Source organism: Ictidomys tridecemlineatus, chromosome 2, assembly GCF_052094955.1.
Source record: "Ictidomys tridecemlineatus isolate mIctTri1 chromosome 2, mIctTri1.hap1, whole genome shotgun sequence".
NCBI classification, from domain to species: Eukaryota; Metazoa; Chordata; class Mammalia; order Rodentia; family Sciuridae; genus Ictidomys; species Ictidomys tridecemlineatus.
Window position 1 is genome coordinate 165,575,245 of NC_135478.1, and position 12,695 is coordinate 165,587,939.

A 12,695-nucleotide genomic window follows, 5' to 3' on the forward strand; every position below is an offset into this window, starting at 1 on the left:
CTGTATTATGTTAAGTTTGGGAGCATTTACATTTATCTCAGTTAAAACATGAATAATTTTTGTTGGAATGTTACTAGCTAAGCTTTGGCTGGCCATTCCCACCTTCAACGTTTTCTGTGCACATGCAAACAGAACCCACTCAAGTGTAAATGCTGCCAAGTCACGTGTGAAAAAGTAACCACTAGGTGGCAGAACTGTGACACACTGTCTAGCCAAGAGCAAACATCTGATCCCTAGACTCCTTCATCCTGCTCTTACGCAGAGGAGATTGTCTGCAGAAAGATGTTAGGGGTCCAGGATTGTCCAGAAACTTAAAAAGCAAATTAAAGGGAGCTTGAATGAGTGAAAACAACCTGTATTTTTAGTCTTGCCCTCTTCACTTTTCCTAGCGGACACAGGTTTTTGAATGAATGCAGCTTAGAAACTTATTTTATAAAAATGTAATCAAGCCTCATGTACCAATAGACAAATACCATATTTTTCATATAATTAACTCATAACTAATCTTAGTAAAGTGTAAAAATAAAACAAAATGTCATCTGATTTTTTTTTTTTTTGTAAAAATTTCCTGCTGCTAACAGAATATATCCATCAACATATGGCCCATCAGCACAGCAGAAATCGTGGGGTCTGATGGTATTTTGTCAGCAAACTCTCTTAATTGATTTTTTTTAAGCTACCAACATGGTTGTTACTGTTTTTGATTGTACTAGTAGTAGATTCACTTAACTGATTCTGGTGCTTGTGCATATTTTACAGGCATGCAGATCAAAGTTCAGGAATTTTACAGTAATTTCAAATTTGCCAGTTTAGAATGAGAAAGCATTGAGAACAGGTTGATAATATTTCAAAGTTTGTCTTCAATATAATGCAAACATATGTTTAAATTTAGGCAGCTTCTATGTTTAGTCACAGAAGATCTGCTTATTTTGACTTTGTTTAGTTAATGGTATACTTATTAACTTATTCATTAAATCTATCAATCAAATTATTAATTACTAAGTTAACTAATTATGTGTAAACATGTTCCTTTGGTGATACAATCATTATCTTACTCTGGTTTTATATCACTGCTCAGTGAGGAGGTAATTAATACCCTGAAGAAACAATTAATATCTTGCTGCCCCAGGTAATATTCAAAATAGTTTTAAATCTCAATTGTAGGACTCTTTTATGGGCATTTCCGGCATAGAAAGAGAATTAAGGAAATGAGATCTTATTTTGCATATGTATACACACATACAGGTATGAGATTTTAAAGTATTCCTTTGTGAGCAATAAACTTTTATTAAAACTTTGAATTTTGATTTTAATTTTGACCATAAGTAAAAACTGTACTCTAATTAGATTTTATGGATGGAGAGATTTCTAGACTCTTTTAGAAGACTGGTAATCTATAGAAACTATGCAAGGTACTACAAGGTCTACACAAACAAATGTTTATGTTGCATTAAACCCACCCACTTTAGGTATAATAATGCCAGTGTCTTTATGGTCAACAAGTAATTAGAAATGTAGTCTTTCAGAATTAATCACTGAGATCTGAAATATCTGTTATACACTTAAGGTTTGTTCTGTTGTCTACAATAGCAAGTCCCTTCTTTTCAATCCCATTGTTGTTATCTCTTCTTTGGTAATATATATCACACAGGCTTAATTTTTCTCCCTTTAAAAAGGAATCACTGAAGGGAAAACCATAGAGGCATGGGCAGTGTATTCTCTAAGACCATATGCCTTTCCTTTCCCTAATCCCCCTCCACCCTTCCTTCTTTCCTCCTTCTCTCTTAAATCAACATAAAACAACAGAAATAACAAACCAAAAGTAACCAAAAAGTAAGAAAATTTTTCTCAAGCCTCCTCCTCTTATTTTATTGTGTGTGTACATATATATTATATATATGTATATGTGTGTATATATATTATATATACATATATACAATGAAAGTATTATAAACCATTAACATTTAAAACTATGTATATAAATGTATTTTAATTAGTGTTATAGCAATAAAACCTTTTTGGTTAAAAAGTACACAACTTTTTGAATTTATAATCTTTATAGGCTAAAATTTAAGACTTTTGAATAAACATGTCTATATGATTTTAATAATGCAATGAGTTTCTAACTGAATATAAAATCTCCTTTTTGCCTTATGTGCCAAATATAAAATAAATTAACTTTTCACTGTTGTAAGGAAAACAGAGCTGGGTGTGATGGCACATACCTGTAGTTTGAGGTGCAAGAGGATCGTGAGTTCAAAGCCAGTCTTAGCAAAAGTGAGGCACTAAGAAACTCAGTGAGGCCCTGTCTCTAAAGAAAATACAACATAGGGCTGGGGATGTGGCTCAGTGGTCAAGTGCCCCTGAGTTCAATCCCTGATACCACCCCTGTACCCCCAAAAGCTACATGTTTGTTTCATAAAACCCAACTTAAGCCAGGTATGGTGATGCATGCCTGTAATCCCCATGGCTCTGGAGGGTAATACAGGAGGATCATACAAGTTTGAAGACAGCCTCAGCAACCTAGCAAGACATGTCTTAAAAAAAATAAAAAGTGGGGCAGGGACTGGGGATGTGGCTCAGTTTTTAAGTGCCAATGGGTTCCTGGGTTCAATCCTCAGTACCAAAATACAAAACAAAACCCAACTTAATAGTGCATATACTGCAATTGCTTTTTTTTTTTTTTAGATTTTTTTAAATCGTCACATTATAATAGTGGATTTCATTGTTATATACTCAAACACACATGTGATTTGGTCAATTTCATCCCTCAGTCCTTTCCCTTCTCTTCCCTTCCTATCTCCCCCATCACCATCATCTACTCTACTAGTCTCCCTTCTATTTTCCTGTGATCCTCCCCACTCTTTTTCTCCCACTTGTTTTCACATGAGAGAAAACATATGACTCTTGACTTTGTGAGTTTGGCTTATTTTGCTTCACATCATCATCTCAAGTTCCATCAGTTTTCCTGAAAATAATTCAGTTCTTCCTCATGGCTGAGTAAAATTTCATTGTGTACGTATACCATATTTTCTTTATCCATTCATCTGCCAGGAGACACCTAGGCTGTTTCTGTAATGTGGCTATTGTGAATCGCACTTCTATAAATATATACATGCATGAATCACTGTAGTAAGATGACTAATTCTTCAGGATAAATACCAAGAAATGGTTTAGTTGGGTCATATGGTGGTTCCATGACTAGCCTTTTGAAGAACCTCCATACCAGTTTCCATAATGCTTGTGATAATATACAGTTCCACAGTGTGTAAATGTTTGTTTTTCTCTATATTCTCACCAATATCTATTATCATTTTTATTTTTTAAATGTTTCTTTTAGTTGTCAGTGGACCTTTATTTATTTATATGCGATGCTGAGAATCGAACCCAGTGCCTCACACATGGTAGGCAATGTTCTGCCACTGAGCCACAACCCCAGCCCCATTTTTGTTCTTAATAACAGTCATTCTAATTGGAGTGAGATGAAATCTTAGATATATTTCAGATGCTTCTTGTGAAATAATTCTGGATGGAAAGTTGAAATTTTGCTCGCTGAGTTTTATAACTTATTCTGGATCCTGCATTACTGATGAACACATCTCAAACTCCTATCCTATTAACTATTTTAAAAAGCCATAATTAATTGTCGGAAGCTGAGAATGAATTCATTGTATGGCAAAAATATCTGACATAAGTAACTTAAAATGAGGAAAGATTTATTTTGGCTCGTGGATTCAGAGGTTTCAGTTCATGGTTGCTTGGCTCTGTTGCTTTGGGACCTATGGTGAGGCAGAATACCATGGCAGGGAGAGAGAGGTAGAGCAGAGCTACTCATCTCATGGCAGCAACTGGGGGTGGGGAGTGAGTTGGGAGACACAGGGGAGAAAGCAAGAGAAAGAGAGCCCCATATTTCTTTCAAGGGCATGTTTCCAATGACCTAGCAGCTTCATTAGGCCCCACTGTCTCAAAGTTCCCCGGGTCCCAGTAGCATCACAGGCTGGTGACCAAGCCTTCAACACATGAGCCTCTAGGGGAAATTCTAGATCCAAATCCGAACCAATGTGTGTGTTTGGTGAGACCATCATCCTATTTTTAAATGCTTCCATTAAATCTAAGTCCTCTATTTTCCCACTCCCACTGGACAGCACATGTCATCTTTCATTGTCATAGAATTCATATAGTAAGCTCAGGCTTAAAATGTAAAATCAGAATATGAGATAGGAAATCTTTATAAATATCCCTACTCCACAAAACCTTGCAAGAATTAGCTATGCTTAATTGTTCTTTGTATATATTCATATTTTTAGGAAGATATACATTTTAAAAAGCTTTTCATCATACAATATTTTTATCACATACAAGTGTAGAAGGATTCATGTTATGAACTATCCAGCTTTAAAAAATTATCAACAGAGACCTCATGTATTTTCTAAAATACAGATCATTTTGAAGCAAATTTAAGACATTTTACAATTTTATCTGCATATTTTGGTATGTTTTGAAAATACCAATATTATTAATATACTTCCAACTGATAAGAATTGATATCAAATATATAATCATTGTTCAATGTTTCTGATTATCTCAAATACTTTTCATATTATTATTTAGGTCAGAGATCACATAAAGTTTACACACTAAATTCATAAAATTTCTTTCTCTCTAATCATTTTATTATGTACATGTGCCTGTCTGAAGTTTCTTACAGTTTGTGTTTTATTAATTACATTCCTCATGTCATTTTATATGTTACTTTGTCCCCAGTATTTCTTGTAATCTGATTGGGTCTGAATATTTTTGGTAAACATACTTCACATGTAATACGATTTTCTTACAGGCACATACCTATTTATACCATTGTATCTAATTTTAATAGTCACGAATGATCATAGCTTAGGTCCATTATTTCCTGTGTGGTTGTAAAGGAGGTATTTTAATTCTGTCATTCCTTTTTTATTTAATAGCTATAATACTTTCATAAAGAGGAAACGATCAAATTTCATCAATATGTGGTTACACGGAGGACCAGATAAATGCTTTATAGATTCTCTTTATTGACTCATTTTAAAAATAGCATTAGCCAATGGTGGCCAGTCCTCCAATGGTTATTATGAGTTCATGTATTTAAATATAATTGTGTTGCAATTCTTTACAGTTTTTATCTTTAATGATTCTCAATTTGTTTTACTGTGATGTAATGGGGTCATTTGTCATTACTCTAGTAGGCTGTTAGCTTCTTGCTTACTGCTATGACAAATGTTTCCAGGAAATTTCACCCATTTCCTGTCTCAGACTATGAATTAGTCTTGTATCCAAGAAGACCAGTTGCTTTTAGTGGGAAATAATATTTAGAGATTACTAAGATCACTATGTGAAGGCTAAGGGTCATCATTACTAGCTGTTAGTCATTGTTTCTAGGCTTTTTAAGCAAATATTTTAGAAATATTTGTTTATCATATGAAGGCCAATTTTATGAATTTAGACTAATTACATTTCAGGTTAGGTCCATAGTATTTATAATACCTCATCAATCTCATATCTGTCTCCAATGCATAAAATCTTAGATTTCAGACTTAACAAAGACTCTCAATTTCTTTATCCTACAATAGACACTACATAATAGTCTATGAACAAAAATATTCTAACACAGAGCCAGGGGAATAGGTCACTGGCAGAGTGCTTGCCTAGCATGCAGAAAGCCTTGAGTTTGATTGCTACACACACATACACACACAATCAACTAACATCGTTACCCAAAATATAGTGAAACAACTTAAAAATTTTTAAAATCACCTACTCTTGTTTTTTTTTGTTGTTGTTGTTTTTTCCACTCGTAATTTTATGTCTCCAATAGAAATGTACTGTCTTAAGGTAACATGGAATGGTTTTGATCTTTGTGATTATGCCATTCAATTAATTCAGCTAGAGCTAGTCATATGATTGCAAATCAAGCTTTTTGATATCAATTTTAAATTTTTATTTCCTAATTATACAAGATGTTTACAGCATTACAAATTAAAATCTATAAAACAGTGTATTTTTAGAAAGAGAAACCTAGTTTATATCTGTTTACTGTATCCTGTACCCTCTATTTTAATTAAAAAATATGGCTTAATCTTAAATTATAGTCAAATGTGTTTTTACATTTTTAGGGTTTTTTTATCCTATAAAACATACCTTGGAGATCATTTAATCATGGTTCATCTTCATTTTTTTTTTCATCTGGATAGTACTTCACCCTAAGAATAAACTATAGTTTATTCAATCCATCTTCTGCTATTGGGATCCTTGTGCATATGTCTTTAAAAACATTTGTCATCATGCTTTTGTGTTGGTTTCTAGAAGTAGAATTGCCAGGTCAAGGAATAAATGTGTGCATAATTTTGTCAGATGTTGCCTCATTAAATTCCTGTACACTACTTTGCAACTCTACTAGCAACATACAAGCATTCCTATTCTACCTAACTTTGCCAACAGAATATGAAGCCAAATTTTTAATATTTTTATAATTTTTATTATGTTTTTGTTAGTGCATACTAGTTACAGATAATTGTGGCATTCACTGTAGCCTACTCACATATTCCTATAACATATCTTCTCATTTCATTCTCTAGTACTTCACCTTTCCCTCCAGTCCTTCCTTGCTCTGATTCCCTTTATCTACTAGCCATTTATTTATTTATAATTGGTACATTATAATTACACACAACAGTGGGATTCATTGTGATATATTCATGCATGTGGAATGAAATAAACCAAATTCTGAAAAAGTTTGATACTTTCCAATCTGTAGGTGAGAAAAATAAACTCAGTTCTCTTATCAGATGCATGCAATTATTTAGGTTGAACATCTCATGGGGATAAGGACCATTTGTATTTCCTAATCTGTGACCTATCCATTTCAATACCTTGTGAAGCTTTTATACTCTAGTATATTAAATTATTATCTTATCTGTAAGAAGAGTTGACATAGAAAGGACACATGTATTACTTAGGAATAGTAAACGTTCAACAGACAAGATTTTTTCTATTTCACACAACAAAAAAATTATATTTTACCAGTATATTTCTATTCATTGCCTTTTTTTCCTTTCTATAATTGGGGAGAAAATTAAAGAACAGGCATGGGAAAGTGTGTTTCTCAAGCTTTTTTTTTCTCCTTTACTTAATAAAGAGAGGACATTTTTATTGAATGAAAGCATTCTTAGCTATTAATAAGCTAACTTACAAAACAATTATTTCTAAGGAAAAACATTTAAAATATTTTTTGTTAAAAAAATACAACTTTTGATGCCTCCAACTTACTCGCATGTAATTTTGAGTGAGAGATGAAGGGTGATAAATGTAAATAGTTTGTGAATTCAGGGAAAGATTATGCAGCAGATTCCTTGTGTTGGTCTTGCAACTCTTCTATTTTAAAATAAAAATGTGCATAAATTTTGGAGGAATAAGAACCAGTGATGGTATTATCAATATCAGGTAGGAGAGCTGCTAAAAGCCTATCCTGTGAGCAAAGTAGAGGTCATGGAGGTAACTGAAGATTAACTGAAGAATTTGTGTATATGTTTTGGATAATTTCCAAGGTCCTAGGGATTATATGAAAGATCAGAGTCACCACGAACTCAGGAAAAGATTGAATTATGAGGTTGCTGGATTTTGAAACATGAGGTGAAACAATTTAGAGCAACTCAAGAATCCTTAATTCTGAGTTACATTTCAATGTTATGAAGTTTTATGGGCATTTACCTGTATTGGATAAATACAGGTTCCATAGCTGATGTGATTACATGATTATGATCCTGATGTGTGTGTGTGTGTGTGTACTTGCATGTGTGTGTATGTATATACCAAATCAAAAGCAAACCATTCTAGGATGATGGAATTGTCTTATGGCATAAGTAGGAATTAAAAGTACATTAACATCTTTCCACCATTTCATAACTTCCATGTAGAAAAGAGAGCAATAAACTTAAGTCAAATGGGAAAATAAATACAACTTTCTAGGCAGGGCATGATGGCACATGCCTGTAATCCCAGTGACTCCAGAGGCTGGAGCAGGAGGATTCCAAGTTTTAGGGCAGCCTCAGCAATTTAGTGAGATTTCTGACAAAATTAAAAAAAAAAAAAAGGCTGGATATGTAGCTCAGTGGTTAAAGCATCTCTGGGTTCAATTCTCAGTATCAATTAAATAAAATAATAAAATACAGCTTTCTGAAGTTGACTGAAGTTTTAGGTTTCTAAATAAAACTCAAATTTAGTTGATATTAATATTAATGCAATATACTTCTAGCTGAATTGGAATCCTTCCAAAACATACATGTATACACAGAACAACTAAATATGGATAGATTTGCAAGGCTCTCTAGAGCATAATTATAGTTTGGCTTTTTCCTATCTATTCCATCCTCTGGTTTTACCCTTTAAGCCTGAATCTGCTTTATGAATACAGAACAATGAGGCTATGGCATGTACTGTTGGGTGAGAGTGGAACAGAGAAGACTTGCAGGTACTGGGAGCATTTAAGAATTGGATGAAGGTCTCACAGATAAATACATTACACATGACCTTGTCTATAGGTAAAAGGATGTGAATGTGGGATATGTTTATTGGAAATGCTGGGTGAAGAATAATTTATACAATTTAGTGAGCAAAATATCAAAGTTTCCCATCCAGAATTATATATGCAACATAAATATGTGGCATGTGGCTTTCTTTACCTAAAATAAGATGATGAAATAAGAAGCAGAGCCAATAAAAGGGACTTTGTATTTTACTTCACTTTATTTTATGTCAGTGGTATATATATTTATACCCACATATTGGAGTTGTGTATGTTTCCTTAATATAGCCAAAAGTAACTTATTTAAAATATATTAAAGGAGGCAAAAAGATTTTATAGTCAGCATTTGGATTGAGTAGTAATTTATTAAATTAGAATTAGAACTTAATGAAGGGAGCTACTTTAGCTCCTTTGCCTACATTCTCTTATCTCTAAAGAGAGATGGAAGGGATACATGTATCACTTAAGAATAACTTTAGCAGTATATAAAATTCAACTAACAGACTATTTTGTTTTTCACATGATCAAAAGTTTAGTCCTGAGCGCTGGCTTGGTAGCTCAGGCAGTCCTCAGGACGCAGATTCCACTGAGCTTTCTATTCTGCTTCTTAGATTTTTTTCTTATACTTCTTTTATTTATAATTTGGTGGTTGCAAGATGACTTCTATGACTCCAGCATTATGTCTGCAAATAAGGAAAGAAGTTGGGAAGGAGTAAAGAATAAGAATCATAATCAAACTGCATCAGCCTCTTATTAAGATTTTCCATAAGCTCTGCCAGCCATTTCTGCTTATATCTCATTGACCTGTGTCTTATTACCTCTTTTATTTACAAGGGAGGCTAGATATTGTGGTGGAATTTTTTGTAGTTTTTTTTTGTGTGTGTATCTACCTGAAACTCTGAAATATTACTTTATCAGAAAGACCTTTCAGAGACTAGTAAAGAACCTAAACATGCATACAACTTTCAAACCCTTTAAATAACTTTCATGTAACAAACATTTGTAAATGTCAGAAATGTGGCAGGAGAAAAGCTAGACAGAAAAATGGAGAAAACAAGGATGCTCACATATCAAATACATTTATAAACTCTAGTTATAGTATTGTTTGATTTAACATTTTTAGAAGGAACCAGATTACATAAAAATTGTTTAAAGACGGGATAATGAAAAACCATTTTTATCATTCCTGTAAACTGCAAATTACCGGCTACTTTTCAATATCAACTTTGGTGAGGTATAATCTATACAAAATAGTCTGATAGTCTGTCCCACTTTAATTTTTTATTTTTATTTATTTTTGTGGGTGTCTTTTCTTTTGTTTATTATTATTATTATTAGTTGTTCAAAACATGATATGTCAAGAGCTATGTAATATTTCATACATTTGATTCAAGTGGATTATGAATTCCCATTTTTACCCCGTATACAAATTGTAGAATCACATCGGTTACACATCCACCTTTTTACATACATTCATACTAGTGTATGTTGTATTCTGCTGCCCTTCCTATCCTCTACTATCTCCCCTCCCCTCTCCTCCCCTCTTCTCTTTCTACCCCATCTACTGTAATTCATTTCTCTCTTGTTTTTCCCTTTCCCCTCACTTCCTCTTATATGTAATTTTGTATAACCCTGAGGGTCTCCTTCCATTTCCATGTAATTTCCCTTCTCTCTCCCTTTCCCTCCCACCTCTCCTCCCTGTTTAAGGGTAACCTTCTTCTCATGCTCTTCCTCCCTCCTCTGTTCTTAGTTGCCCTCCTTATATCAAAGAAGACATTTGGCATTTGTTTTTTAGGGATTGGCTAGCTTCACTTAGCATAATCTGCTCTAGTGCCATCCATTTCCCTGCAAATGCCATGATTTTGTCATTTTTTAGTGCTGCATAACACTCCATTGTGTATAAATGCCACATTTTTTTATCCATTCATCTATTGAAGGGCATCTGGGTTGGTTCCCCAGTCTAGTCATTGTGAATTGTGCTGCTATGAACATCCATGTGGCAGTATCCCTGTAGTACGCTCTTTTAAGGTCTTCAGGGAATAGTCCGAGAAGGGCAATAGCTGGGTCAAATGGTGGTTCCATTCTCAGCTTTCCTAGGAATCTCCATACTGCTTTCCAAATTGGCTGCACCAATTTGCAGTCCCACCAGCAATGTACAAGAGTACCCTTTTCCCCACGTCCTCGCCAGCACTTGTTGTTTGACTTCATAATGGCTGCCAATCTTACTGGAGTGAGATGGTATCTTAGGGTGGTTTTGATTTGCATTTCTCTGACTGCTAGAGATGGTGAGCATTTTTTCATGTACTTGTTGATTGATTGTATGTCCTCCTCTGAGAAGTGTCTGTTCAGGTCCTTGGCCCATTTGTTGATTGGATTCTTTGTTATCTTATTGTCTAATTTTTTGAGTTCTTTGTATACTCTGGATATTAGGGCTCTATCTGAAGTGTGAGGAGTAAAAATTTGTTCCCATGATGTAGGCTCCCTATTTACCTCTCTTATTGTTTCTCTTGCTGAGAGAAAACTTTTTAGTTTGAGTAAGTCCCATTGTTGATTCTTGTTATTAATTCTTGTGCTATGGGTGTCCTATTAAGGAATTTGGAGCCCGACCCCACAATATGTAGATTGGAGCCAACTTTTTCTTCAATCAGACACAGAGTCTCTGTTTTAATATCAAGCTCCTTGATCCATTTTGAGTTAACTTTTGTGCATTGCAAGAGAAAGGGATTCAGATTCATTTTGTTGCATATGGATTTCCAGTTTTCCCAGCACCTTTTGTTGAAGATGCTATCCTTTCTCCATTGCATGCTTTTAGCACCTTTGTCAAATATAAGGTAGTTGTAATTTTGTGGATTGATCTCTGTGTCCTCTATGCTGTACCAGTGGTCCACCCGCCTGTTTTGGTACCAGTACCATGCTGTTTTTGTTACTATTGCTCTGTAGTATAGTTTGAAGTCTTGAATCGCTCTACCGCCTGTTTCACTCTTCCTGCTTAGAATTGCTTTTGCTATTCTGGGTCTTTTTCCATATGAATTTCATGATTGCTTTATCTATTTCTACAAGAAATGCTGTTGGGATTTTGATTGGCATTGCATTAAACCTATAGAGAACTTTTGGTAATATCGCCATTTTGATGATGTTAGTTCTGCCTATCCATGAACAGGGTATATTTTTCCATCTTCTAAGATCTTCTTCTACTTCTCTCTTTAGGGTTCTGTAGTTTTCATTGTATAAATCTTTCACCTCTTTTGTTAGGTTGATTCCCAAGTTTTTTTTTTTTTTTTTTTTGAGGATATTGTGAATGGGGTGGTTGTCCTCATTTTCATTTCAGAAGATTTGTCGCTGATGTACAGGAATGCCTTTGATTTATGCGTGTTTGTTTTATATCCTGCCACTTTGCTGAATTCATTTATTAGTTCTAGTAGTTTCTTTGTATAACCTTTTGGGTCTGCTAGGTATAGGATCATGTCATCCGCAAATAGTGATAATTTAACTCAACTCAGGATGTTTTACTACTGAGCTGAATCTCCAGCCCTTTTTTTCATTTATTTTTATTTGAGACAGAATTTTCCTAAGTTGCTTAGGGTCTCACCAAGTTGCTCAGGTTGGTGTCAAACTTGCAATCCTTCTGCTTCAATTTCCTGAGTTGCTAGTATTGCAGACATGAACCATTTAAAGTGTACAGTTGGATTTGATGTATCCTGCTATGTAATTACCACAACAATTCCATCATTCCACAAAGATTTATTTCCCTTTGCAGTCAACCTCTAAATCTACTTCTTCTAATCCAACACAGAAAATTTGCTAATCTGCTTTCTCTATCTATAGATTAACATGCCCTTTATAAAATCTCATACAAATAGAAAAATAGGTACTCTTTTGTATCTGTAATCTTTATCTCAGGGATTCTGAGATGAATCCACATTGATGCTGTATCAGCAGCTTTAATTTCATATTGCTCAGTGGTACTCCACTGTGTATAAAAATTACCACTATTTTATTAATTCATGTATTGATGGACATTTAATTATTTCCAGTTTGAAGCTATTAAATTAAGTTGCTATGAACATTAATCACCGTAAACATGTTTTCATCTTACCTAGGTAAACATCCATGAGTATGAATGTTGTGCAGCATG